This window comes from Mirounga leonina, unplaced genomic scaffold (assembly GCF_011800145.1).
Source record: "Mirounga leonina isolate KUSES-001 unplaced genomic scaffold, KU_Mleo_1.0 Mir_168, whole genome shotgun sequence".
NCBI classification, from domain to species: domain Eukaryota; kingdom Metazoa; phylum Chordata; class Mammalia; order Carnivora; family Phocidae; genus Mirounga; species Mirounga leonina.
In genome coordinates this window covers 70,679,489-70,705,231 of record NW_023270426.1, presented here as the reverse complement: position 1 = coordinate 70,705,231, position 25,743 = coordinate 70,679,489, and the positions used below count along the sequence as shown (strand labels likewise).

General features: G+C 34.6%; 1 long non-coding RNA gene across 1 annotated transcript in view; it reads right to left on the bottom strand.

The window, feature by feature from the left end:
- The window catches only part of LOC118017064, a 204,937-nt gene extending 181,474 nt beyond the window's left edge, over positions 1-23,463 (bottom strand). Inside the window, exons 1-3 of the long non-coding RNA XR_004681046.1 lie at positions 23,442-23,463; positions 14,868-14,980; positions 1,108-1,259 (exon numbers count right to left, since the gene is read on the bottom strand). This is a non-coding gene — a long non-coding RNA (uncharacterized LOC118017064). The remainder of the gene's footprint in view (positions 1-1,107; positions 1,260-14,867; positions 14,981-23,441) is intronic.
- Between the last annotated feature and the right edge of the window lie 2,280 nt (positions 23,464-25,743).

Genomic DNA, 25,743 nt, shown 5'->3' with positions numbered 1-25,743 from the left:
TCTATGAAGCTCTTAGTAACTAAATTAGCAGCCTAGAAAATTAAGTGAAAAATATACACATTCCTTCTAAAACAAAATAAAGCCTTAACAATTTCTTATTTTATGAAGTTTATTTTAACACTGGATTATGAAAATGTCATGCTCTAACACAGTGGAATGATATGAAAGCCCAGTATTATAAAAGTTTTAAAATATTCAAAATATTCTAACAAGAGTAAAATTCTCCATTGTATTCACTTCAATCACCATAAGGAAAATCACCACTAAGTAAAAGGATAAAATGCTTCTTTCTTTTTCTTTCTCCTAAACCTTAAAACAATTCATAAAGTTTCCATCAACAGTTTGGAATTATATATACAGATCTAATTAAAAAGCCTAGAAGCACATACTAAGCTAAGTCTCAAACTTTTGAAATTGCTAAAAATCAATATGAAATTAACACAGAAACCTATGGTTAGTCTTAAAGATCTTTGCAAATTCACAAAATGCTTCCAAATCATGGTAGTTCATCCCAAACGCTCCAAGGAAGCAAGACAGTTTTGCCATATTTCTATTTCCCCATGAATGGTAATAGTAATTATTCCCTCTTCCTCCCTAGTATCTTGTCCTGTGCCTTATTACAAAAGGGAAAAACAATAATTTATAAACATGAAATCATACCAAAGAGAAATAGGGCCAAATGGATATACCCGAGCACCAAGAGCCCCCAGGGCAGAATAAATGTCCAGGATTTCCAGGCGCAATGGGCAAACTTTCAAGAGCTTTCTGGACAGAAAATGAACTAAAACAATTAAAATGTTGATGCATTTTAACTGACACAAAATCTCCTTCTCTCCTTCTTAACAACTCTGCCAAAGTTATCTTCACAAGCAAATGTCAGGAGGCACAGTTCACAGTTAAGTCGACAATCAAACAAGAACAGCTGCATGGGTCTGGCACATTGGAGATTCGGAGAGCATTTACTAAACAGACGACCCAGAATCCAGATTTGTTAGGTAAGGACAGTACCCACCTAGAAGTTCATAAGAAGATATTCTACCAAAGTCCAGGGAGAAAGGGAAAAGAATGTTTACTCCCAGGAATAAATGTATTCACACTGGCACTCACGTGAGCTTCATCCTGTGACACTCAGAGCTCTCAGGGCATTCATCCTCAATCTCTCCCAGATGCAAGGTTAGAAGTTGGAAATATCTAACACTGGATATGCTGAGTGGGCTCTTCTGTCTGTAACAAGACCACCAACTGCACTGAAGGAAGTGCTGCAAATAAGGAGGGAGAGAAGTGCCATCAGTGTTTCTCCCTATATTGTAATAGTATCAGTCACTTCATCACTCAGATATCATTTTTTAAAAAGAACTCATTGAACACTGCTGAAAATACTCTTCTGCCTACTGAGAAGTATGCTGATTGGAACTCAATTGGCTTAATCTTTTTAGTGTTTTGATTTTAAGGGTTTTTATTCATCTCAGGCTTTTCTATTAAGAAAGATATTCTTGTATGATCCCTGTTCATCAACTAATTTGCTTGACTCGAAAGTCACTAAATCTCTGTGTAAGTTCTTCTATTTTCAGGATGTTAAAGGATTATAAAATCTATAATACAAACTGCTGAAAAAATTTTAACTTCATTTTTAAGACTGCAGTTTATATACCTTTTATTTTTTTATTCCCATTAACTTTCAATACATCCATCATATTCTTTCCCAGGTATATATCAAGTATCAACCTAAGCTCCATGTACTCAGAATCAAGAACGAATTGCAACTTTCCTCCTGAATCTCCTGTGTAAGATATTGGTTATTTTCATTTATACTTTAACCTTGATAAACTGTCTCAACATAGTAATAATAAACACAGTCTCTTCAAAGAGGCATAAATCTGCAGATCAACATGCCAACTACTTTGAATAACCAGAGATAAATGTGCTTGTTGAAAAAATATCCAGAATGATGCTACTAGTGATAAGGAGTTGCAGTAAGTGTATTAAAATGAAATGACCATTTAGAGGGGCACCAGGCTGGCTCAGTCGGTGGAGCATGCAGCTCTTGATCTCAGCGTCCTGAGTTTGAGCCCCATGTTGGACATAGAGATTTATTAAATAAATAAAAAACTTAAAAAAAAAAATAAGTAAAATGAAATGACCACTATAATGTTTATACCCCAAAGCTCTCCCATGTTGACAAGACACAGATATCTGTCAATATCAATACTGTAACACATGCCCCAGTGTTTTGCTGGAGGGTTTCCACACAATAAGGTATGGTCTAGCTTCAGCCCCACCTCTCTCCAACCAACCCTTTTACTCTTTCCCCTCACCTATTTTCTAAGGTAGAGGGCTTATAATAGTTGGCCTCAGGAGTAGTTCCTGAATATAAATAGCAAACATTAGAGAGAAGGAATACCTATTTTTTTTTAAGATTTACTTATTTATTTGAGAGAGAAAGAGTGAGAGAGAGAGAATGCATGGAGAGGAAGGGCAGAGGGAGAGAGAAACTCAAGTAGACTGTGCTGAGTGCAAAGCCCAGTGCAGAGGCCGACACGAGGCTCTATCTCATGACCCTGAGATCATGACCTGAGCCAAAACCAAGAGTCAGACGCTTAACGGATGCACCACCCAGGCACCCTGGAGTCTATAAACAAATGTTTGATGTGATGTAGGTAAGTCAGACCTCATGACTTCCCTGCTGAAAACACTCTAGTTTATTTCATAGTTTGTACAATAAAACCCCAGGTCCTTCTAATGGCTCACGGCCCTGAGCAGCCTGACTCTTATGTCCCTCTTTGACCTCAGCTTTATCTATACTCCTACCTTCCCATTATGCAGCAGCCACACCAGCCTTCCTCCAGTACCTCTAGTGGCCATTTATAACTTTGGAGTAAAAAAAAAAAAAAAAAAAAAGCTACCTCAAAGGATGCTTTGAGCATTAGAGAAGTTCATATTCATAAAGGGCTGGGAAGTATGTCTGGCACATAATAAGTATTTTGCTGATTGCTTCCCCCTCTAGACTTGTATAGTTACTGTCCCCTCTCTTAGGAATGTTATCATGCTAGTTCTCAGCTCAAATGTCCACTCCTCAGAGAAGCCTTCCCAAACATCTCATTCAAAGAAGCAAAACTAGCCTCCCTGACAGGATACCCTTTCCCTCAATGCCCTCACTGGTTCCTGTCATAATCTCCTTCTCATATTTCTTTCCTTTCATTCTGTCTTTTCATCTCTCATTAGGATGCAAGCTCCACGAGGGCAGAAACATTGCTTCCTTTTGAATCTCTAGCTCTTGACATAGAACTTGAACACATATTGGGTATTTGTCTAAATATGTGCTTAATTCATTAGTTAATGGGATCATGAGATCTGGATTCCGATTCCATTATTTGGAAAGTCTCCTAATTCCTCAGAGTTTCAATTACCTCATTTATAATTAAAGGTAATTATTGCTTCTCTACCTGTGCTTCAGTGTGAAATGCAAATTGGATAATCTACATGAAAGTGCTATAGAAACTGTAAATATTACCCAAATATTAGTTGTTATTTTAAAGAAACAAGCTAACACAGTAGAATAAGTACTAGTGAAAAGTCTAAATGCAACTTCCTTCAAGTCTTTATTGTGAGACTCTAAGCATGTACTTCCCTGAGCATCTGACTCATCTAGACAATCATAAATGTCATGTGAATATGTACAAAAGGTGACTTACAAAATAGTGGTATCATGCCAAGAGAGCCTTACCATTCCCCTTACCTTGATAATACTTTAGACAGGTGTCTTCCTGAATATAAGCCCCAATCCCCCTTTTTATTGAAAACTTGCAATTGTAAATTCTTTCTCTGCCTCTCAGATATAAATCTTCTCTGAGACTCTTGTAACCCAAAGATATTTTCCTCTAAGACCCAGGAACCATCCCCTTGAGAAGTAATCATCAAGAAAGATAGTATTCCTATCTCTGAGTCTTTGTGGGAAGGTAGGAGCCTAACTTTGATAAGCAACAATTAGCAAACACAGATGATCTAATCACATTGACCAGTGTGTCCTCCTGTAGTTTTCCAATAATTTACCCCAGTGTTTAAAAACTCTTCTACCTTTTGTTTCAACAGAATTGAGTTCACTGTCTCCCTTATTTCAATAACCTCAATCCCTATTACAATAGTCTTGAATAAAGTCTTCCTTGCCAGTTTAACCTGTTTGGTGCAATTTGTCTTTAACAAATTATAGGAGTGAAAACAATGGCTCCTTTGGATTAGACTGAGCTCATCACAAACTCCACCAAGACAATCTGGGATCAGGCTAACCCATTACTATCTCTCTCAAACTTTTCTATCCTCAGGTCTATGTTTTTAGAGCAATTTTAGGTTCACAGTAAAATGGAGAGACAGATACAGAGACTTCTCATATATGTCCTGCCCCCACACAGGCCTTGCATCCTGTTATCAATATCCTCTACCAGAGTGGTACAATTGTTACAACTGATGAACCTACATGGACACATCATAATCACCGAAAGTCCATATAGTCTACCTCAGGATTCACTCTTGGTGTTGTACATTCTGTAGGTTTGGACAAACGTATAATGACATGTATACATTATTATAGTATCATACAGAGTATTTTCACTGTCCTAAAAATTCTCTGTGCTCTGCCTATTAATCCCTTCTTCCTCCACTCCCCACCCCAACCCCTGGCAACTTGGGTCTTACTGTGTCCAGTTTTGCCTTTTCCAGATGTCATATAATTGGAATCATACAGTATGTTGCTTTTTCATATGGGCTTCTTTCACTTAGTAATATGCATTTAGGTTCTTCCATGTCCTTTCATGGCTTGATAGCTCATTTCTTTTTAGTGTTAAATAATATCCTATTGTGTAGATACACCAGTTTATATACTATTCATCTACTGAAGGACTTGATTGCTTCCATGTTTTGACAATTATGAATAAAGCTGCTATAAACATTCATGTGCACATTTTCATATGGACATAAATTTTTAACTCCTTAGGGGAAATACCAGGAGTGCAATTGCTAATCACATGGTAAGTGTATGATTAGTAGATTAGAAACTGTCAAACTCTTTTCCAAAGTGGCTGTAGCATTTTTCATTCCCATCAGCAATAAGAGTCCCCCTTCATTGCTCCATATCCTTGCCAGCATTTGGTGGTGTTAGTGTTCTGAATTTTGGGCATTCCCATAGGTGTATAGTGATATCTCACTGGTGTTTTAATTTGCATTTTTCTGATGACACACAATGTGAAGCATTTTTTACATGTTTATTTGTCATATTTGGTGGTCCTTTTATCTTCTCTTCTCTTTTCTATGTCAAGTATTATCGGAAAGACCATCACCTCCAAGTTTCTCCTTATAATTGATGTTCACATGCAAATAATGTGATTACAGTGATTGCCTGTTTACTTGGATTGTAAAATCTTCCTAAACCTTGTTATTGTTGTCATTCAACATAAGTCAATTCAGTGCCTCAGTCTCTGCTCCTGTGAAATGAGTATGTTGGATCAAAAAAGTCCTTTCCAGTTGTGTTATTTGGGGGATCTAAAATGCTTTTTGGACCTTTCTTTAAATCTTGATACTGCATCTATAATTCCCTTGGATGTTTAAGGGAAGACACAGGGATGGTAAGGGCTCTATCTGGAATATGTAATGTAACTGTGCTACAAAATTTTTTAAAGTTTGAAATGTATGGATTTTTTATAATTTTCTTCCCATTATCACTACTGTACTGACACTACACTTACCAGCAACTTACTTAAATGTCCCTGGGATAAATTCAACTCTGAATGACACATGGTGAAACCAATTTTAAATACTGAATGTCAAAATTAAATCAATACTTATTTAGTAGGAAATTATGAAACTGCTTTCAATTTCCAAGGATGATTTTAGTTTTGTTGCTCTTTTTAGAAGTTATCAGTTCTGTGAAAAATATCACATTATTAAGAAAATTTGTCCTGGACCTGTCCTGAATTTAGACTTATTTATCTCATGCCTTTGCCTATGGGTCTCCCAGTTCCTGAACTTCTCCGTTCAGAGTATCCCTAAGTTTATAACCATTAAAGTATCTGCTTTTAGTAGATACATTTGGAATTTCCAGACAGAGATACCCATGAAAATCCAACCAAAGGTGAGTATCAGAGTGAATCAGATTTATATATGACTTAGTGACTGATTTTCATTTGATCTACTGCCTGATTTCTTTATCATTCTCTTGCAGGTGAGTCACTGTTAAATGTCATGGTTGCTTTTTGTCAAAACAAAGTGAAAATCTGTTACTATCAATCTGTGAACATAAATTCAAATTTAGTAAGAACTTCCTTGAGAACCTATGATAAAATCTTTGTTTTTCAAAGAACTAATCAGTACAAATAGGACACAAAGAATGACCTCCATGTTTCATTTGATTTTCCATTTTGCTACCATTTGATAGTGACTGCCTTGTTGATATCATAAACAGGTAGCAGATGACTATAGAAGAAACAGATATTTTTTTAGATATAAAAATTATGGGTTAAGCTCTCTACAAATCAATGTAATACAAGAATCTTAAAGAAACAAGTTACAAAGAGTTCCAAAAGAAGCAGACACTTTATCTTGAATTATATAATATAAAGTAACATTTAAACAGATTCAAAATGATTAATTCCTTTTTTAAAAATAATTTTAATCTTTCACATTTCCAGGATATATTCCAAAAACTCTTAATTACTTCCACTTATTCTTTAGGAGTCAGAAAAAAGGATAAGATGTCTAGCATTTACTGAACACATATATGGACTCATTTATCCTTCACAACAGCCTTACAAGGAAAGAACTGTTATTTTCATTTTACATATGAGAAAACTGAGGCTTGGAGTGCCTAAGTAGAACTTATCCAAGGACATAAAATAGAAATGTTAGAGCCACATCTGAAATTAGTTCTGTTTCAATCAAAACCCATTTTTTACTTTATACTGGAAAGAATGTTCTACTATCAGGAGAATAGAGGTAATGTTAAAAAGAAAACAGCCAATCTTGGTAATACAGATGATCTGTCCTTCAGTTTCAGCAAAATGGGAGGACTGAAGAGAAGCCCAAGTTTGATTTAGAGCCTTTGCTGTAGTGTTTCATTAGACAGGGGAACTACAAAGCATACGTTATATGGATTCTAAGAAAAAAAGCATTAGAGGACTTGATAATGGAAGTAATTTTGCTCTAAAACATTTTGCAATAGATTAAAGAGAAAATAGTGAGAAATCAAACATCTCCACGCAAACATAATGGGCAGCACATAGTCCTGGCACAGATATTTCTTAGGAGTTTGCATATATATAACTACAATTCAGGGCCAGAGATAACTCTTCAGTTACAGATGCCATAGAGAAATTTGTTTCTGTAGCCATATTTATGAAATGTAATTGCTGCTTTGTCCCTATCTCTGGAAGAAAGACCTTCTGCATTATCTGGTTGTTTTCCTAAAGCAATGTTCTCCATTCATTGCTCTCACATTAATGACCTTAAAAAGAAACTCTCAGTGCTACCTGGAATTAGTGAAGATTGGAATTAGATGCTGTTACTTTAAAACTCATCCTGTAGTTCCAGACTCACTGCCTACGCCTCTCTCAAATGGACTCTGGGCCAGCAAATGGAGGTTAATAACTATCCCTAAACCCAACCCATCCTTGAATTTGTCCATGCTGCTCTGCTTGAAATGTTCATTTCCCACTCCAACACTACCACCAGTACTGCCTAAGGAATCCCTAGATTATCTCTATTACTTGCAAATAATAGAAAATCCACTTAACCATGAGTTAAACAATAAAGACCTTAAATATTCCTAAATTCTATAAATGCAGAGGAACTCAGTTGCATGTTTTGATTAATTTTCTGACCCAACAGTTTTCAAGGAGCCAGTGTTTTCCTTCTTTCAATCTGCTGGGATTCATTACATAGCTAATAGTCAAGACCACAGCTGCTGGAATTAGACAACTTGAGTTAAAAATAAAATCTACTGCTTTATAACCTTCAGAATACATATAAGTTCTCCAAGCTTTATTTTTTTCATCTATAATAGAGATAAAAATAGTTTCTAGGGTCTAATGGCTTAATATATGTAAAGTGAGGATTTAATATTCTAATATGAAAAACTGTAAAAATTGTAAAATGGCATGTGGCACATAGAATTACAGAAATGTTTTCTATATTTTTGTGCTCATGGGAAAATGTCTGTCTGTCTGTCTCTCCTTTCTCTCTGATAATCAGAGATAAAAGATCTCCTCAAAGCTACCCAACAGCCATAACTTATAAATCATGTCTATGCCTAGCTGCACGGAAAGCTGGGAAAGAAAGCTTCTGGTCTGTTGTGGAGTCAGGGCTCTACCAGCAAGGCCATAGGGAAAGGCTAGATTAGGGAGAGGAGTGACTATTGTATATTCGACCAAAGGTGGCTGTCAACATCACTCTTTAGCCTTTAAACACCACTATTCAAGGGTGTCTCAAAAACCCTCCACCTTCCATGAGACCCTTCCTGATTTCCAAACCAGGCATCATTTTTTTCCCTTTTCAAGATACTCTAAACAGTTGTGTGAATTGTCAGAATCAATCATGTATTAGACTTTAAAAATATTTAAGAAAATTTAAGGCTGAATGAAACTATAAACATCACCTAGTTCAATCAAACTTGTGATGATCAAATTATATCTACAATATATAAATCAATTAAAATAACCAAAAATAGTTACCATTTGAGTGTTTACCCTATGTCATGTGTGATAATAGGTGATTTATCTAAGTATTTTATTTACTCTGCACAATGGTCTTATAACATTGGAGTTGCAGTTAGACTTGCTTTAGAACATATTCCCAGTAAATCTCCTCTCCCTCGACTCCTTAAAAAATGTAGCTATTTCACTATTCAATTTACTTCTCACAATGAAATCAAATCTATAAGCACACATACATAATTAAAAAGATTTATTATGGAGAAAATGCTTTAAGAAAGCAGAAACAAATAATTCCCTACATAACTCCCCATTTTTTCCCTGGGGATTGATGGCCATTTTGAAAGAAAAATGGTTGAATGCTCAGACACTTATTTACAGACTATCCTTTTATTCTTTCATAAGTCCAATTTAGAAATTGCCAAATTTTACTACATAAGAGGTACCGTGTAGCTCTGTATATATGAAACTGTGGATGCAGTATTTCATAAGCGATGAGATATTTTCAAGCAGAATATTGATTAGATGGGATTATCATTTTATCTTTTACTTTAGAAAGTAACTCAAGTATAACATGTGAATCCACTGTATTATTACCATTTTACAATGGTCTCAAAGAGAATATATTAGTTGCCCAAGGACATACAGCTAGTAGTTAAAGTATGGAATTATAACCCCTACTGGTCTGACCCAAAAGCCAAAGTGGCCAATATATACACTGCCTCCTTATTGACCTCCACCTACAGTGTTAATTCCTTCAGTGCAGAAATTATGTCTTTGTGTTGCCCTGAGTATACAGCCCGTGTTTTACAAATAGAAGATGACTAATGTATATTTGTTGTAATGAGAACTCTGAAAATTAATCATAAAAACTCTGATAGTGGTCTTTCTTATTCTTTGCCTCCTGAAGTGCTCCAAGTCTCAGAGGGGAAACAGGAACCAAAGTTGACTAGAATTAGCAGTAAAAGAGACATCCTACCCCAATACTAGCAGCACAAATAATAGAGGTTTTACCTGTGCCTTTTTAATTCTTAAATTGGTGTTTTCTCATAAAATTAAAATGTAACTTATGAACTACTCTCAACCTCCTTGGCATTCTATGTCATGTTTATATTTTTATTTTCTTTGAATCAACTTAAATCCAGTTCTAAGCCTTCATCTCTCTAAACAGCTGATAAATCTAATCTTAATTATTACTTCCAAGGTTCTAGTCATACCTCAACAATAGTTATGACAAGACTTGTACAGCCCCAAAGTCAAGGTGTCTCCGTCTCGTCATTAAGCATCTGACTCCACCTATTATTCCTGAGATTCCTATGCTTTGGCCTACATGGTCTCTTCAGGGCTGTGGTATCTACAGTCCAACTTCCCTAGGTATGTTTAATTTTGGGAGGCCAAAGCCTTATCCATTAGGCGACTGGGGCTTCTAGGTATGTTTAATTTTATGTGTCAACTTGGCTAGGCCATGGTACACAGATATTTGAACAAATACATCTGGATGTTGCTGTGAAGTTATTTTTTTAAGATTAGTACTTAAATCAGTAGAGTGAGTAAAGCAGATTACTCTCTATAACACAAGTGGGCTTCATCCAATCAGTTGAAGACCTTAAGACAAAGACTGATCACTCCTGAGGAAGAGGGAATTCTACCTGCTGTTTACCTTTGGACTTAAGCTGCAACATCAGCTCTTCCCTGCTTGCCTACCGATCTCAAACTTGCCATCCTCCACAATTGTGTAAACCAATTATTTAAATCAACCCTGCACCCTCTCTCCCTCTCTTTCTCTTTCTTACACACACACATATGTATATATGTATGCACATACACACATATACATATATATGTATATACACATATACATAATGTATATATGTTCTGTTTCTCTGAAGAACCCTACCACTACACCACACTAGATGTATCACATACCTGACTATTCTGGAAGTAACCCTTAATATTTAATGATAACATGAACCTTCCTTTTCTTCCAGTTTCCCAGGATACTCAGCCTTCAACTGATCAAATAACCAAGGAGCTAAGACTCCATTATTCATGTTCTTGCTCCCATGGAGAACTTTTGAAATAATTAACCACTTCTAATGTTCCCCTTCCTTTATTTACTTAACGTGAACTTTTAATTAATTCAGTTTGAGAATACATAGGCAGACATCATCTCTTGTCCAGATTATCACAAGATCCATTAAGTAGTCAACATGATCTTTTAAAAACATAAGTCAGTTCATGTTATTCCTCTACTTAAAATCTTCCTATGACTTTTCTTCATTTATGGTAAAATCTAAACTCATTGCCATCACGGCCTATAAGGCTCCAGTTGATCTGGCCTCTGCTACCTCTTCAAATTCATCTCATATACCACCCACTGCATACTAGCCACAATGGCCACATATCTGTTGCTCAAACAAGTTAAGCTTTACAAGCAAATGGCATTTTAGGCCTTTGGTAATTGCTATTAAAAGGGTTTGTGATGCTATTCCCCAGGATATTCTCTTGCTGGCTCTATATTTCCATAGGGGCACAGTGAAACAGCTTCCTCCTCAGACAGAACACCACTACCTGCCTAGTTAAGGCCAGCCGCCCATACCACCTCTCGCTGGTTTATTTTCTTCACGCACTGGTTTATTTTCTTCACAACACTTTCTTATTTTCTGAAATTATCTTGTTTATTTATTTGCTTACTTGAATGTTGTCTGTTTATCCCACAAGAATTTAAGTTACATGAGAGTGAAAACTGTCTGCCTTGTTGATCCTGAATTTCTAGGGTCTGACATAACAATAATTTAATAAGTACTTATTGAATGAAGAAATCCAAACAAGGTACTATCCTGTTTCAAAAACAAATATTCTTGAGGCAGCCAAATAGCAATCACCTATTAGAAATGGGATACAATTTAAAGGCTTGTCCTCAGAAATAAAGCAAAAGATGAGTTTCCAGACCAACAATACAAGGTAAGCTCTAGAATAGACCAGAAGTAAAGTTAACAGCAGAGCACTAATCAAGAGAGCCAAAGGGCATTACATTCTCAGCCTGAAAACAATATCAGGTGGTAAGTATGGGGCAGGACTGAGCCACCAAGAAAATGTTAAAGACTGGCAAAAAAAGACAGCTGCTGAAGCAGAGATGAGGGAAGTTCATCAAATAGATCAGGGCTCAGCAAACATTTTCTATAAGAACACAGATAGTAAATATTTCAGACTCTATAGGTCATAAGTCTCTGTCACAATTAAACAATTCTGCTATTTCAGCACAAAAGCACATATAGACAATATATAGACAAAATGAATGTGATTGAGTACCAATAAAAAATTAATTATGGACACTGAAATTTGAATTTTCTATAATTTTGATTATTTTGAGATAATTGTAGATTAACTTAAGTTGTAAACAATACTGCAGAGAGATCCCATACACCCTTCACCCTATTTCCCCAATGGTAACATCTTATAAAACCATAGTACAATATAACAACCAACATATTGATATTGATATAGTCAAGATACAGAATATCTACAGCACCACAAAGAACCCTCATGTTGTCCTTTTATAGCCACACTCATTTTCCCCCAACCCCCATTCTTAATTCCTAGCAACCATTAATCTATTCCCCATCCTATAATTTTGTCATTTCAAGAATGCTATAATACACCTTTTGCAATTGGCTCTTTTTATATAGCATAATTTTCTGGAGAGTCACCCAATTGTTGCATGCGTCACATTTGTACCTCTTTCCTGCTCAGTAGTATGGCATGGTATGGATATAATTCTATAGTTTTTCTATCTTTCTAACTGCTTTTGGTTTTGGTATCTAGGTAATAAGAGCTTCATAAATTGAATTAGGAAATGTTCTCCCTCTTCTATTTTCTGAAGAAGATTGTATAGAAATGGCATTAATTCTTTAAACTTCTACTAGAATTCTCCAGTGAAAGCATCTGGGCTTAGATATGTTGTTTCAGAAGTTTTTAAATTACAAATTTAGTTTCCTTAATATTTATAGGGATATACAAATGTCCCATTTCATATTAGGTGAGTTGTGGAAATTTGTACTTTTTGAGGAATTCAGAAATCATTTAAGTTGTCAAATACATGTGTATATAATTGTATTAGTCCTGCATGACCTTCTTGATATTTGAAGTGTCTGTAGTGACAGGTCCCATTTCATTCTTGGTAGTGATAATATTTTGTCTTTTCTCTCTTTCTTTTGTCAATATTGCTAGAGGTCTGTCGATTTTATTTTTTCCTAAGAGCCAGTTTTGGTTTCATTGATCTTCTCCATTGTTTTTCTGCTTTCAATTTCCTTGATTTCTGCTCTTATCTTTATTATTTCCTTTCTTCTTCTTCCTTTGGGTTTAATTATGGTCTTCTTATATAATAGGCTCTTTACATAGGGTCTTAGATTACTCATTTGAGACATTTCTGCTTATTTAATTTAAACAGTGTTATAAATGTCCTTCCCAAAACTGCTTTACCTGTGTCCCACAAATTTGTTTTATTTTAATATTCATTTAATTAAATGTTTCCTTTTGTCATTTCTCTTGAGTCTTTCTCCTGACCCATAAATTATCTAGAAATGTGTTGTTTAGAACTCTGTGTTTCCAAGTGTTTGGAGATTTTCCTGTTTTCTTTCTGTTATTTATGTCTAGTTTAGTTTTGTAGTGATAAAAGAACAAATTCTGTATGATTTCAATCCTTCTAAATTTTTTGAGGTTTGTTTTATACCCAGAAAGTGATCTATCTTGGTATATGTTCTGCGGACACTTAAAAAGAATGTGTACTCTTCTGTTTGGTATAATGTTCTATAAATGTTGATTATATCTTACTGGTTGCTAGCAGTGTTATCATTTTATCCTTGCCAATTTCCTGTCTATTTTCTCTGTCAGTTGCTGATATAGGAGTTGTAATAGATTAATTTGTGGCCTCAGAAAAGACATTTTCCCTCAGAAGTTGTGAGGGTGACCTTATTTTGTAAAAGGGGCTCTTTGCAGGTGTAATTAAGTTAAGGATCTTGGGATGAGATCATACTGAAGAGAGGATGTGCCCTAAATTCAACAACAAGGGTCCTTAATAGAGAAAGGGAGCGATTGATATGAGACACAGAGACACACACTAGAGGATCATGGGAATATGGAAACAGAAATTGAATTGGTGTCTGTAATGCCAAGAATTTTGGGCAACTACCAGAAGCTAGAAGAGAGGTATGAAACAGATTCTCCTTAGAACATCCAGAAAAAAAAAAAAAATGCCAACACCTTGATTTGAGGCTTCTGGCTTCCAGAATTCAAAGAGAGTAAGTTTCTATTGTTTTAAGCTACCATTTTTATGATGACTCTGGGTTCTGGGCTCAAAAAACAACGTGCTGACTTTTAACATATTTAGGAGGATTTTAGCTGTTATTTCTTTGAATACTTTTTTAGTCTCACCCTCTTTGTTATGGACATTTTAGGAAATTAAATAAGTGTGTCGAAGTCTGCAACTATCATTATGTATTTGTCTATTTCTTCCTCATGTTCAATCAGTTTTTGCTTCACATACTTTGTAGCTCTGTTGTTTGGTGCATACATATTTAGGATTATATATGCTATTCATATACTAATAGTCACATGATCTATAAATACCAACCTAACTGTTTTGTTACATTTAATGTGAGATTTTATAGAAAACATACAAGCAAGGTCAAGTTTGTGTGTGTGTGTGTGTGTTTTAATCCACTATGCAATCTGCCTTTTAACTGATATATTTAGACCATTTACATTCAGTGTAATTATTGATATGCTATGGCTTATGTCTGCCATTTTATTTTTTGGTTTCTGTTCATTTTTTCTTTTTCCTGTTTTACTATGGGTTACTTGAACATTCTTTTAGAATTCTATTTTGATTTTCCAACAGTTTTTCAGGATGCTCTTTGCATTGCTTATGTAGTAGTAGTGCTATGTATTACATTATATATAAGTAACTCATTACAGTCTACTGGTGTTAACATTTTACCAATTATAATATAATTTATAATTTATAGATAAAATTGCCTATATTGTAATGTAATTAGATTAAATATTCCCTATACATATTTGTAAAACCATATCAGACAGTACTATAATTTTAGCTTTAACCATCAAGCATACTTTAGAAACCTCAAGAGGAGAAGAAAATTTTATAGTACTCACCCATATTTTTGATCTTATGTTGTTTATTTCTTCCTGATATTCCAAGATCCTTCTTTTATCATTTCTTTTCTGTTTAGAGAGTTTTCTTCAGTCATTCTTTTAGAGTAAATCTGCTGGTGAAAAATTATGCTAATTTTCTTTCATCTACCAATGTCTTGATTTCCTTACAATTTCTGAAGGATATTTTCACCAGATAAAGAATTCTATGTTAATACCCCATTCCTTTTAGGATTTAGAAAATGTGTACTATTTTCTTCTGGCTTCCATGGTTTCTGATGAAAAACACACTGCCATTTGAATTGTTTGTCCCTATTAATAAACACTCATTTCTCTCCCATGGCTTTTAAGAGTTTTGTTTTTTGTTTTTTGTTTTTTGGGGGTTTTTTTGCCTTTAATTTTCAGAAGTTTGACTATAATGTGTCAGTGTGGATTTCCCTGGGTTCTGGGCTTGAACAACAACTTGCTGACTTTTAACATATTTAGGAAGATTTTAGCCATTATTTCTTTGAATACTTTTTTAGACCCACCCTCTTTCTCCTCTCCTCTGGAGAGTCCAGTGATGTCTTAGATCTTTTGTTACAGTCCTACATGTCCTTAAGCTTTATTTATTTTTTCAAGCAATTTTACCTTTGTTGTTCAGAGTGGGTAAATTTTATTGTTCTATCTTCAAGTTCACTGACTTTCGTCTGATCTTTCTATTCTGATGTTGAGTCCTCCCATTGAGTTTTTATGTCAGTTATTGTACTTTTTAATCCTAAAATTATCATTTAGTTCTTCTTTATATCTTCTATTTCTTTGATGAGAATTCCTATTTCATTGTTAAGACTTTCTGTTTTTTTCATTTATTTCAACTGTGTAACTGCTCATCAAAGCGTTTTTATGACGACTGCTTTAAAATCTTTGTCAGATATTCTAAGGTTTTGTCATATTGATATTGATACTGATTTTTTTCATTCAAATTGAGATTTTCAAATGGAAATAGGACATTTTCAGTATTATCCTATGAGATTCTAGATATTCTTTAAATCCTCTATTTTTAGACACTGCTCCAAAGGAAAAATGTGGAGTTTTACCATCTCATTACTTCAAAGTGAGGGTAGAAATCCAAGTTCTCCACCTGACATCCACGGACTCTCAAGGGCAGAAAGGCCTCCTTGATACTGCTGGCAGGGTGGGAGTTCTAGATCCCCTCTAGGCCTCCACTAATACTATCATGGCTGGGAGGAACAGGAGTGCCTCCACTGACACCATGGGTTGGTAAGGGGTGGACTCATTACAACTGGGTACTGGTGAAAATCCTGAATCATCACTAAGCTTCCTCTGACACCACCACAGTGGGAAGGAGGAGACGCATCTCATTACTACTAGATAAGAGTCTAGGCTCCCCACATTGTTTCCACAGATGCTAGGGAGATGGAAGTAGGGAACCACCACATGGACCCTGGTAGAAAAACCATTGAGGTTGGGATGCCTCATTACAGCCTTGCAAGGGTTTCATACTCAGCCTTTGCCAGAAAAGTTGGGAGTTGGACTAATCTTTATGTGGTGTTTGGCTGAAGTATAGCAGCTATTGTCAGAAAATTTTCTTCCTAGGCTGTCCCTTTCCTAGTGTTTGGCTAGAAAGATGAAGCTTTTGTTATTGTGTGACCAATGACATTTCCAGGCTTCTGGTTCTTTCAGCTCCAAGTGTAGGCTACATGAGCCAAAAAGAAAAATAAAGAAACTCATCACAACATCACAGTGTTATTGTTTGGGTCCTGAGGACCCTAATTTGTTTGTCTTTTCCTCTCTATTTTTCAGGGTCTTTTTGTTTGTTTCATATGTAATGTTTTTAGATATACTTAGCAGGAGGAGTACTCCTTCTTCCTGGAAGTAAAGGTCTCCCAATTCCATATAATTTTAAGTTATCACGAAATACTATTCATCTTTTCATTTTCTTCCTACCATTAAAAGGTGTAAAACCCTGCTTAGCAGGTAGGCCATACAGACATGGTGGCAAACTGGATTTGGCTCATGTGCCATCATTGCCAACCCCTAAAATAGATCAAGCTTTTAGAACTATGAACATTTTTGCTCTGTAGACACAATAACCTGCCCATAAAAAGAATGAGGTAGACAAATGAAAAGAAAAATAGATTTTCTCTTTTCTAATATCTGGGAACTTGGGAAGAAGACAAAATAATTGTTGGGAGAATGCATGAGTAGGATCAGATTAAAATTATTAAAGATCCTAAGGATCTCAAGAGACTTCATGGTCTCCTGGATATAATTCCAAATAAAACAACACTAAGTCACAAAATAAGAATAAATAATTCCATCAAAATCCTGATTTTTTTTCTAATTATGACTACTTTTGTGTTTATTGTGAAATAAACATATGACTTCAAATAAAATTTTGAATGATTTTCCCACTCTGTTTTTGCCCTAATCATATATCTAATATGCTTGTTGAGTAATCCAACTTGACAAATTAAATACATAAATGCAGTAATTTCCCTTTATATACAGACATTAATTGTATTAAGGAGGTAGCAAAACACATCCAAGCATGTGATAGTCCAGATTGTAAAATATGTAAAACAAAGTCATAGATAGCAAAGATAGCTTGAAAGTAGCTAATAGCAATAAGACAAAAATGAAAAGAAGATTAAATAATTGGCAAGCTGAAAACGATCTAGCAAAGTAAAAGTTCCAAGAACTATCTTGGCTTCACAAGAGAAATTCAGACAGAGTCTTACAATGTGAAAGTCACACAGCTGCAAAATATTTCCAGTGAGGGCTGGGCAGGGGGTGGGGTAGGGGAAGACAATGTTGAACTCATATGGCAAATGAATGCACTGCCACATCTTAATTGTTCAGCTGAGCCAGCCTGAAAATTCATGCAAAGTGCAGAGTTAGTATACATAATTTTATACTAACACTTTCTTCCTTGGATTGCTATTAAATTTTAAATAAACTGAGGCATGAGCATTTACTAAAGTCATTATGATTCCATTACCCATGGCGTGGAGATCTGTACCCATCATGCCAGAAGCTCTTTGCACTGAATTCTGTTCAAACTTTCTCTTCTGAGTTTTTATTTATTTAGTTTGCAGGTCTTCAGTAAGAAACACCCAGTGTCATCTGAAAAGACACATATTGCAAGAAACTAATTTCCTCCCTTATTGGAGCTATGTGATGTGTGACTTCCCATTGAGTACAACTGCCAACAAGGCACAGGTGTGCACTGCATGAGGAGGTGAAAATGTGATTATAGGAAGAGAGATGTTATGATTTTGTCCCTGTATCCAAAATGTAATCAGCCTCAAATGAGTGCCTGCTTTTCTTTCTCATAGTAAACACCAAGTCTGGGAAGCAAGAAAACCAAAAACTTTGCCATATCCAGATTCAAATTCATGCTGTAATTGGCTTTAGAAATAAGAAGAAAAGCAGTTTTATCCCCCTTCATTGATTCTTTGGCTTACTACAGAAAAGCATCCTAGAAATCCTTTTACTTCTAATATTTTCATGCTATACTAGTTGAATAAGTCAGATCCAACACTGAATGTGTTGTCCTTTTTCTTAAATTTAATTAAATCAACCATTTCATACTTCATTCTTTAAAAGGTAATTTTTAAAAAAGGTATAACATCCTTCTATTTTCAGTGACAAAATGTTTTAATTGGAAATGCTTATAAATTTAACTCAATAAAAGGGAAGTTAAACTTCCATAAACTAAGGCAAGGCACCAAATATTATTAAATCAGGATCAAATATTATTAATTCAACTAATTCAAATATAATTCAACTCAGATGGGTACAAATAACTTATGTACAGGGTTATTCAATGTAGGATTGTTTAAACTAGAGTGAGTTTGGGAAAAAACTAAATATCCATTAATAGGGGTCTAGTTAAATAAACCGTGGTACATCTATATATTGCATCCATAGTAAAAGGATAACCTACATCTTTATGTACTAATATGAAATAATGATATCTGATATGTATGAGTATAATATTCAACCATTTGGTTTAAAAAAGATAAATAAGGATGTGTGTGAATTTATGTACTTTCTTACATATACATACAATATTTTCAGAAGGATATAAATGAAAGGATACCTGTGGTTGTCTATATGAAGAAAAATCAGGTGGTTGAAAAACATTGGTTTTAGGGAAATTTTTACTATCATTTTACAGTTTTTGAATGTTTAAGCCATGTAAATGATTACCTATTCAAAAATGTTAAATTTTAAAATTTTAGAAATATTACATTGCTAGTATATTAAAATGTGATAAATGCAATCAATAACGATACTGTACTACATAGATAGATTATCACTAATTTGGGGCTGAATGCATAATGCATCATACTTGTATCAAACCAATTAAAATCTCATGAGATAAACATGATCAGGTTCAGTTAACCCAGATGAGGCCCTAACACTGAAGTCTCCTCAACAGAACTGATTTTACTTGTGGGAAAAATAGGCAGATAAAAAAGCCTTATGATGTGGGAGATGCAATATATATCAAGATGGCAAAATTTACCTCTTCTGTTAAATTGCACTTTCTGAAATTCTCTCTGTTGATAAGATAGAGGAGAAACTATTTGGGGAGAAGTTTGCAACATATTGGCTAGTTTACAACATATTGGCTAGTTTACACATTAACATAAATTAGACCATATAATTTAACACAATCTATTATAGCTAGGCTCAGGGAATCAAAGAAATGTAACACAGGAAAGTTTTATTCTTGCTGAAACTTTTGGAACCATCTTGAGTCTTTGCCAGATCTACTGGATACAAGAAATAAACACCCCTAGTACCTGGTTACTAAGTTGTTAAACATTCAAAAGAAATGATTTAAATAGAGGTTAGGAGCCTTAAAGAAAAGTAGGTTTAATTTTAAATTTTGAATAAGACTAGCCTGGAGCAGTAAAATTAGAAGCTTTATTAAATATAGTCGAGTATTCACTATGTTGTACACCTGAAACTAATGTAACATTGTGTGTCAACTATACCCAAATTTTTTAAAAAACTTAAATATATAGTCAAGTGCCAATTTACATCAAGGAATTCAGAAATTGAAAGTAATCTCTGATTATAAATCTGTCTGAATAGTTGTTTGTATTATTAAAGATCACAATATCCTACAAGAGCCTTACTTCTTAGAAAACATTTCTTTAAATTGGTATCAAAAGAAGCCAAATGAAAAAAATTATTAATAATGGCAAGGACAAATAATAATTAGAATCCCTATGCAGCAATTAAAATGATAAATATATTCATAGAGTGAGACTAACATTAGTTACCATATTTATATTTAAATCATTCCTAGGTATGCTCCCCTCCCAGATATTTTCTTTTCCAGTAGAGCTTGTTGGAATGGGAAACAACCCCAAAGTACTTTAAGTTAAAATTTTACAACCACTCCTTAGTGAATACATTAAGGTTGAGGAAGGGATGCCAGTTTTAGATGGCAACACGTATATTTTTTTTTAAGTGCCAGTAAGAAAGTAATAAAAAGGAGCTGCTTTAGGCAAAATTATTTCAAATGGTTAGTAAAAAAAAAAAAAAATGACTGTAGATGCAACTAAAACTTTAATGCTGGAAATATTTTTTTAAATTTAATCTGATCCTTAGGTATTTTGAAAATGCATCTTTTTTCTCAGACAAAAAGAAAAAAAAAATGGCCCAGAGAGAAAAATTAGGTCACAAGATCAATAGTAAGTACAGATCTATTTATATGAATATGGGAAAAGTTTAGAAATAAATATTATCATCAAAGTTACAAAAAGCTCAGTAATTAGAAATACTGTTTCTAAATTATACAAGGTTATTTTAGGGTCCCAAAAGTATAGAGATTTCTCTCTTATGCCAGAGTAGTTATTATAAAAATCAACTAAATAAATTTTTCTCAAGAAAGATGTTACTAAACATATTGCTCAAAAGTGAAATAAAGCAAATAAACAGCCTAATCCTGTCCATATTTTCTAGTGCACAAAGCTTTTCCATTCTGGAATGAGCAAATAAAAAGCAAGATAAAAATTGAAAAGATACTAAGAAATAAAAGTACAAAGAAACAACACTGGTTCATCGTAAGAGAAAAGTGCAATTTCTTCACATTTTAATTTTAGTTAAAAAATATACATATAAATATATATAAAGTGAGAGAGAGTAAATGAAGTACCAGAGACATAACAAATTCCAGTTCTGGTAACATTTTGTGTATCATAAAATTTTATTCAAAAATTTTAAATGGCCTCCATAAAAATATTATAATAGAGAATAAAAACTATTTTAAGGGCTAAAAGTAAAGGTAAATAATAATGAAAATAGAGCCCACTAAGGAATTGATGAGTGGACAGAAAATGAATCTGTCTCATTTAACATGATCGGTAATGGTTTGGAAGAACGATTAGGAAATGAAATGTTCAGTTCATGATAAATTAGATGGTGTTGCAAATTTCAGTAAGGACAGAAAAGCTAGACAAATGGACCTGAGTAAAAAGAAATGTGGACAAGAAATAAAATTAGATTAAGTTTAGGAAAACTGATGTTAATTTTATATATCATATGAAATGTAAATCACCTGTGGGAAATGTAGGAAAGAAATGTCAAGTTTAACCACCGGAATTAGATAAGAATTTGAAATGATAGCAAGATGTGCCTAATCAGAGTCATGTATAGTTTCAAATTCACAATTGTGAGCTTCTGGAGAATATCTTCATCAATGGAAAGAATGTATTATGTGTATACTGCTTCTGTTTGTCAAACTAAGGAAGGATTGAAGTAATGAAATACCATTTTTTTCCTGAGCTGTTATAAAATGAATTATATTCCTATACCCACTTTATAAGCCACTATATTAAAGTTTTTAAATTGCTTTTTATTGGGGCGCCTGGGTGGCTCAGTCGTTAAGGGTCTGCCTTCGGCTCAGGTCATGATCCCGGGGTCCTGGGATCGAGCCCCGCATCGGGCTACCTGCTCTGCAGGGAGCCTGCTTCTCCCTCTCCCTCTCCCCCTGCTTGTGTTCCCTCTTTCACTGTGTCTCTCTCTGTCAAATAAATAAATTTAAAAAATTTTTTTTTAAAAATTGCTTTTTATCTCTGGATATAGGTGTTAAGCTTTTGGGGGAAAAAAGCAGGCAGGAAGGAAGGGAAGGAGGAAGAGAGGAAGAAAAGTCAGAAAACTGAAATGAAAGAACAATATTTATACCCCCAAAATGATCATTTACTTGACTAAATAATTCTTTCTATCTTCCACTTTACCAAGCACCTCTAGGTAGCACCACAGTGATCAGGCAGAGTATCTTCATTTAGAATTGCCATACAAGTTTTCATGACTCAAACAAAAAATTAGGATCAACACAAAGTCAAATGAGGAAAATAAAGATGAGAAGAGATAGGACATGATCGAGTACATTCTGTATGTCAAACAGGTTCCATACATTATCGAGTTTAATTTCACAATGACATTAACAGGTATATCATTTTAAAGTGGTCACTTAAAAATAAAGGGAAGAAACTAGCCAAAGGTCAAAGAACCTACTAGATCTTTGGCAGAGTATTAATTAAATGCCACACCTGTGTGACTCCAAACCCTTCAACTGTACTACACGTTCCCCAAACTGTATCAAGCACCTTGAAATAGAAAACACATTCAACTCTATCAATGGGCCAGCAGTCAAATGAAATAAAAAAGAGAAGAAAGAGGAGAAGGAGAAAAAGGATGAGGAAGCAAAACCACTGTGGTCCTTGCCCCCTGGTTACTGAAAATCCTATTGAAGAATCAAAGAACTAAAGTTTAGAAATATTATATATAAATATAAAGTCTCCCAGATTTTATAAAAGAAGAGATTCCTCAGCGTAAATTATGACAGGGTAGGTTTCCTGGAGAAGGAAGCCCTCGTTATGGGTAAGATTTGGATAATAAAATCAGGGAGAGAAGAATTCCAAGAAGGGAAGCAGCACAATTTCTAGAAGGAAATGATGAACAGCATAAAGAAAAGATCATCAATTCTAGATATTTTCCGGAACTTCACATCTGCTCATATCCTCAAGCGAACTTTCATTTGTTAACATCTTTTTATACTCCAACCAGCTTAGTTTTCCTTTTTTTTTTTTTTTTGGTTTATTTACTAGACTTTAAAATTCACAGGGGTTTGCAATACTTAACTTTTGAGATGAAGTCATGACTCATAATCTAAAATCATTCAAGTGAGGCTGAATGTTCCATTTGACCAATTATTCCTAAACAGCTGACATTTTTTATTGCATTTTAAATTTCCATCCTTAAATTCACCCTGATTGAGCAATGATCTCTCTTTTATGGTGATAGTTCTTTCTCATAAGTGGTCATGTTATTTATTTCCACAACAGAAAGGTTGCACAGAACCCACCACGAGGAGCTAGTTTCTCCTGGGATTTATGGTGAAAGAACTGTTAAGTTTTCCAAACATTACATTATCAAGGTCATAATCCATTTATATTTGCATTCAAACAGTAGTTACACTTTTGAACAATAAAAGTGAATAGCTTAATTCAGCACCAGAAATAAAGCAAAAGCTATTACACAGAAACTTCTTACCTATATTACCTAATATTATTCTCCAAAAGGGCAACATCATTCTTAGATAGAAATCAGTTTTTAACCTTCCACTTTTTCTTGTTTCTTTGCAACACAGATAATATCAATTTATGCGGATCTAAATAATCAGAAGGTGCCAATCAGTAAAACATGAAACTGTTAAGCTAAAGTAATTATAACATTTTTATAAATATCAGGAATGCAATTTGATCTCTCAGTTTTATATCCTCCTCAAAGACCCATGAATCTCATTGTCAATGAATTGTTCCTAATAGCAGAGATGAGACTGCGATTAGGCTCTTAACCCTCAAAACTCAGCCCTTCATGCATATAATCAATCACTCAACTAATATTTACTTAGCATTTATATCTAGGAACAGGAGAAACCACAGTAAACAAAGTCTCTGCCCTAAAGGGGCTCAGATGGAAGGAAACCAACAATAAATAAATATATAATTAGATGTATAGTATGTCAGATGAGAAGTGCTATAGAGGAAAGCAAAACAGAGTAACACAACAGGGAATGCTGGAGTGGAGAGAGGGTGTCACTTTGTATAGGACAGTCAGTGGGGTGCTAAAGGTCCTATTATGGATACCCCAGAAAAAAGTGAAGCTCACTCTGAATGTAAAGAAATAGTATGGATACAGAGACAACATGTAAACACTAAGACCACGCCTGGATAGTAAGGTCACTAATGTGCCATCAAGGAACTCTAAGCTCATAGCTACCCCAGCCCAGAGCCCGAGGGCCTTAACTCAATAGTGAAGTCTCTGAGTTTCCAAAGAGTTACAATAGTTCAAGTAGACATAGAAGTCAGAGTCACACCAGAATGAAGATAACGTGGCAATAACATGAACTTTAGAGAGACAGAAGATGTGGAACTAAATGTGCTTCTGTAAGTTTAACTAGCTATATTACATGTGATAAGAAAAGAAAGGAAAGAAAGAAATGAAGAGAAAAGAAAAAAGTAAAGAAAGGGGAAAAGAAAAGAAAATTCACACTTTGTGACTGACCTTATGGTCCTGACACTTTATCAGAAGAGCTTTTTGAACTTGGCCCCAATTTCTCAGAGGAAATGAAGAGATTACATGATCTACCAATAACAAATTCCCAATGCATAAAGGTATACAATGGGAAGTCCTAGTAGACAGAGAGTTATAAGATACCTGAATGAGGGCTTTGGACCCCCAAATTTTTATCATAACCTAGGCCCTGTATCTCTCAGAGAAAGATATGAAACATATACGAATACCAAGTCCTCATATATCAGCAAATGAATTAAGAAGGTGGAAATTATTAGACAGATTATAATGTGTAAATATAGGTTAAGTCATAGAATAATAAAATATAAGCAGGAAAAGAGTAACAAGACACTTAAGGCCTTTTATCCCTGATGGTCAAGAATTACTATGTGAGGGGCGCCTGAGTGGCTCAGTCGGTTAAGTGTCTGCCTTCGGCTCAGGTCATGATCCCGGGGTCCTGGGATCGAGTTCCGCATCGGGCTCCTTGCTCCGTGGGAAGCCTGCTTCTCCCTCTCCCACTCCCCCTGCTTGTGTTCCCTCTCTGACTGTGTCTCTCTCTGTCAAAAAAATAAATAAAATCTTTAAAAAAAAAATAAAAAAAAAAAGAATTACTATGTGAATAATACATAACCCTTGGAAAAATGTTACTACGTCCGCATTATACCTCTTCCTACCCTCTTATGATCATCTAATCTAGATGCCTCCATTAATATCTTGGGACACTGTTTTAAAGTGATTGCCTATATGCTTTCTCTGCCATAAAAAAAAAAAAAAAAGGAAAAAATTCCTCTTAGCTTATAAAATCAGGGAGGACAATTACTTTGTTTTTCAAAAGAGTGCCTTGTATAGTACAGATTACAAAACATGCTTTATTTTCACAGCAAGAAAACAGGTTTTTGTATTCATCAGCATTCTGATATTGACTAAAATTAAACTCTAATCTCTTGCATCAGTAGCTGGTAAACTGCTATACAAAATATCAGATATCTGATTAAAAATATATATTGCTTAATAAAGATTCCTTAAAACTAGTTGTCATTATGATATAATGCTTTGATCATATTTCAGTCTTGGTCATAGGCACAAAATTTGGGGTTTGCTTAGCTAAATTCTAGACATTGAAGCAGTCATCTATGTACATTCTTCAGGTCGACTTCCACCAGGGAAAGCAAGCCACTGAATGTCCATGGCAATGCTCCAAACCATGATGAACCGAGGCAATTTCATTTTCATTGACCATTGCTTCAGGTCATTGTAATTTAATGAGTAGTAATCCTAT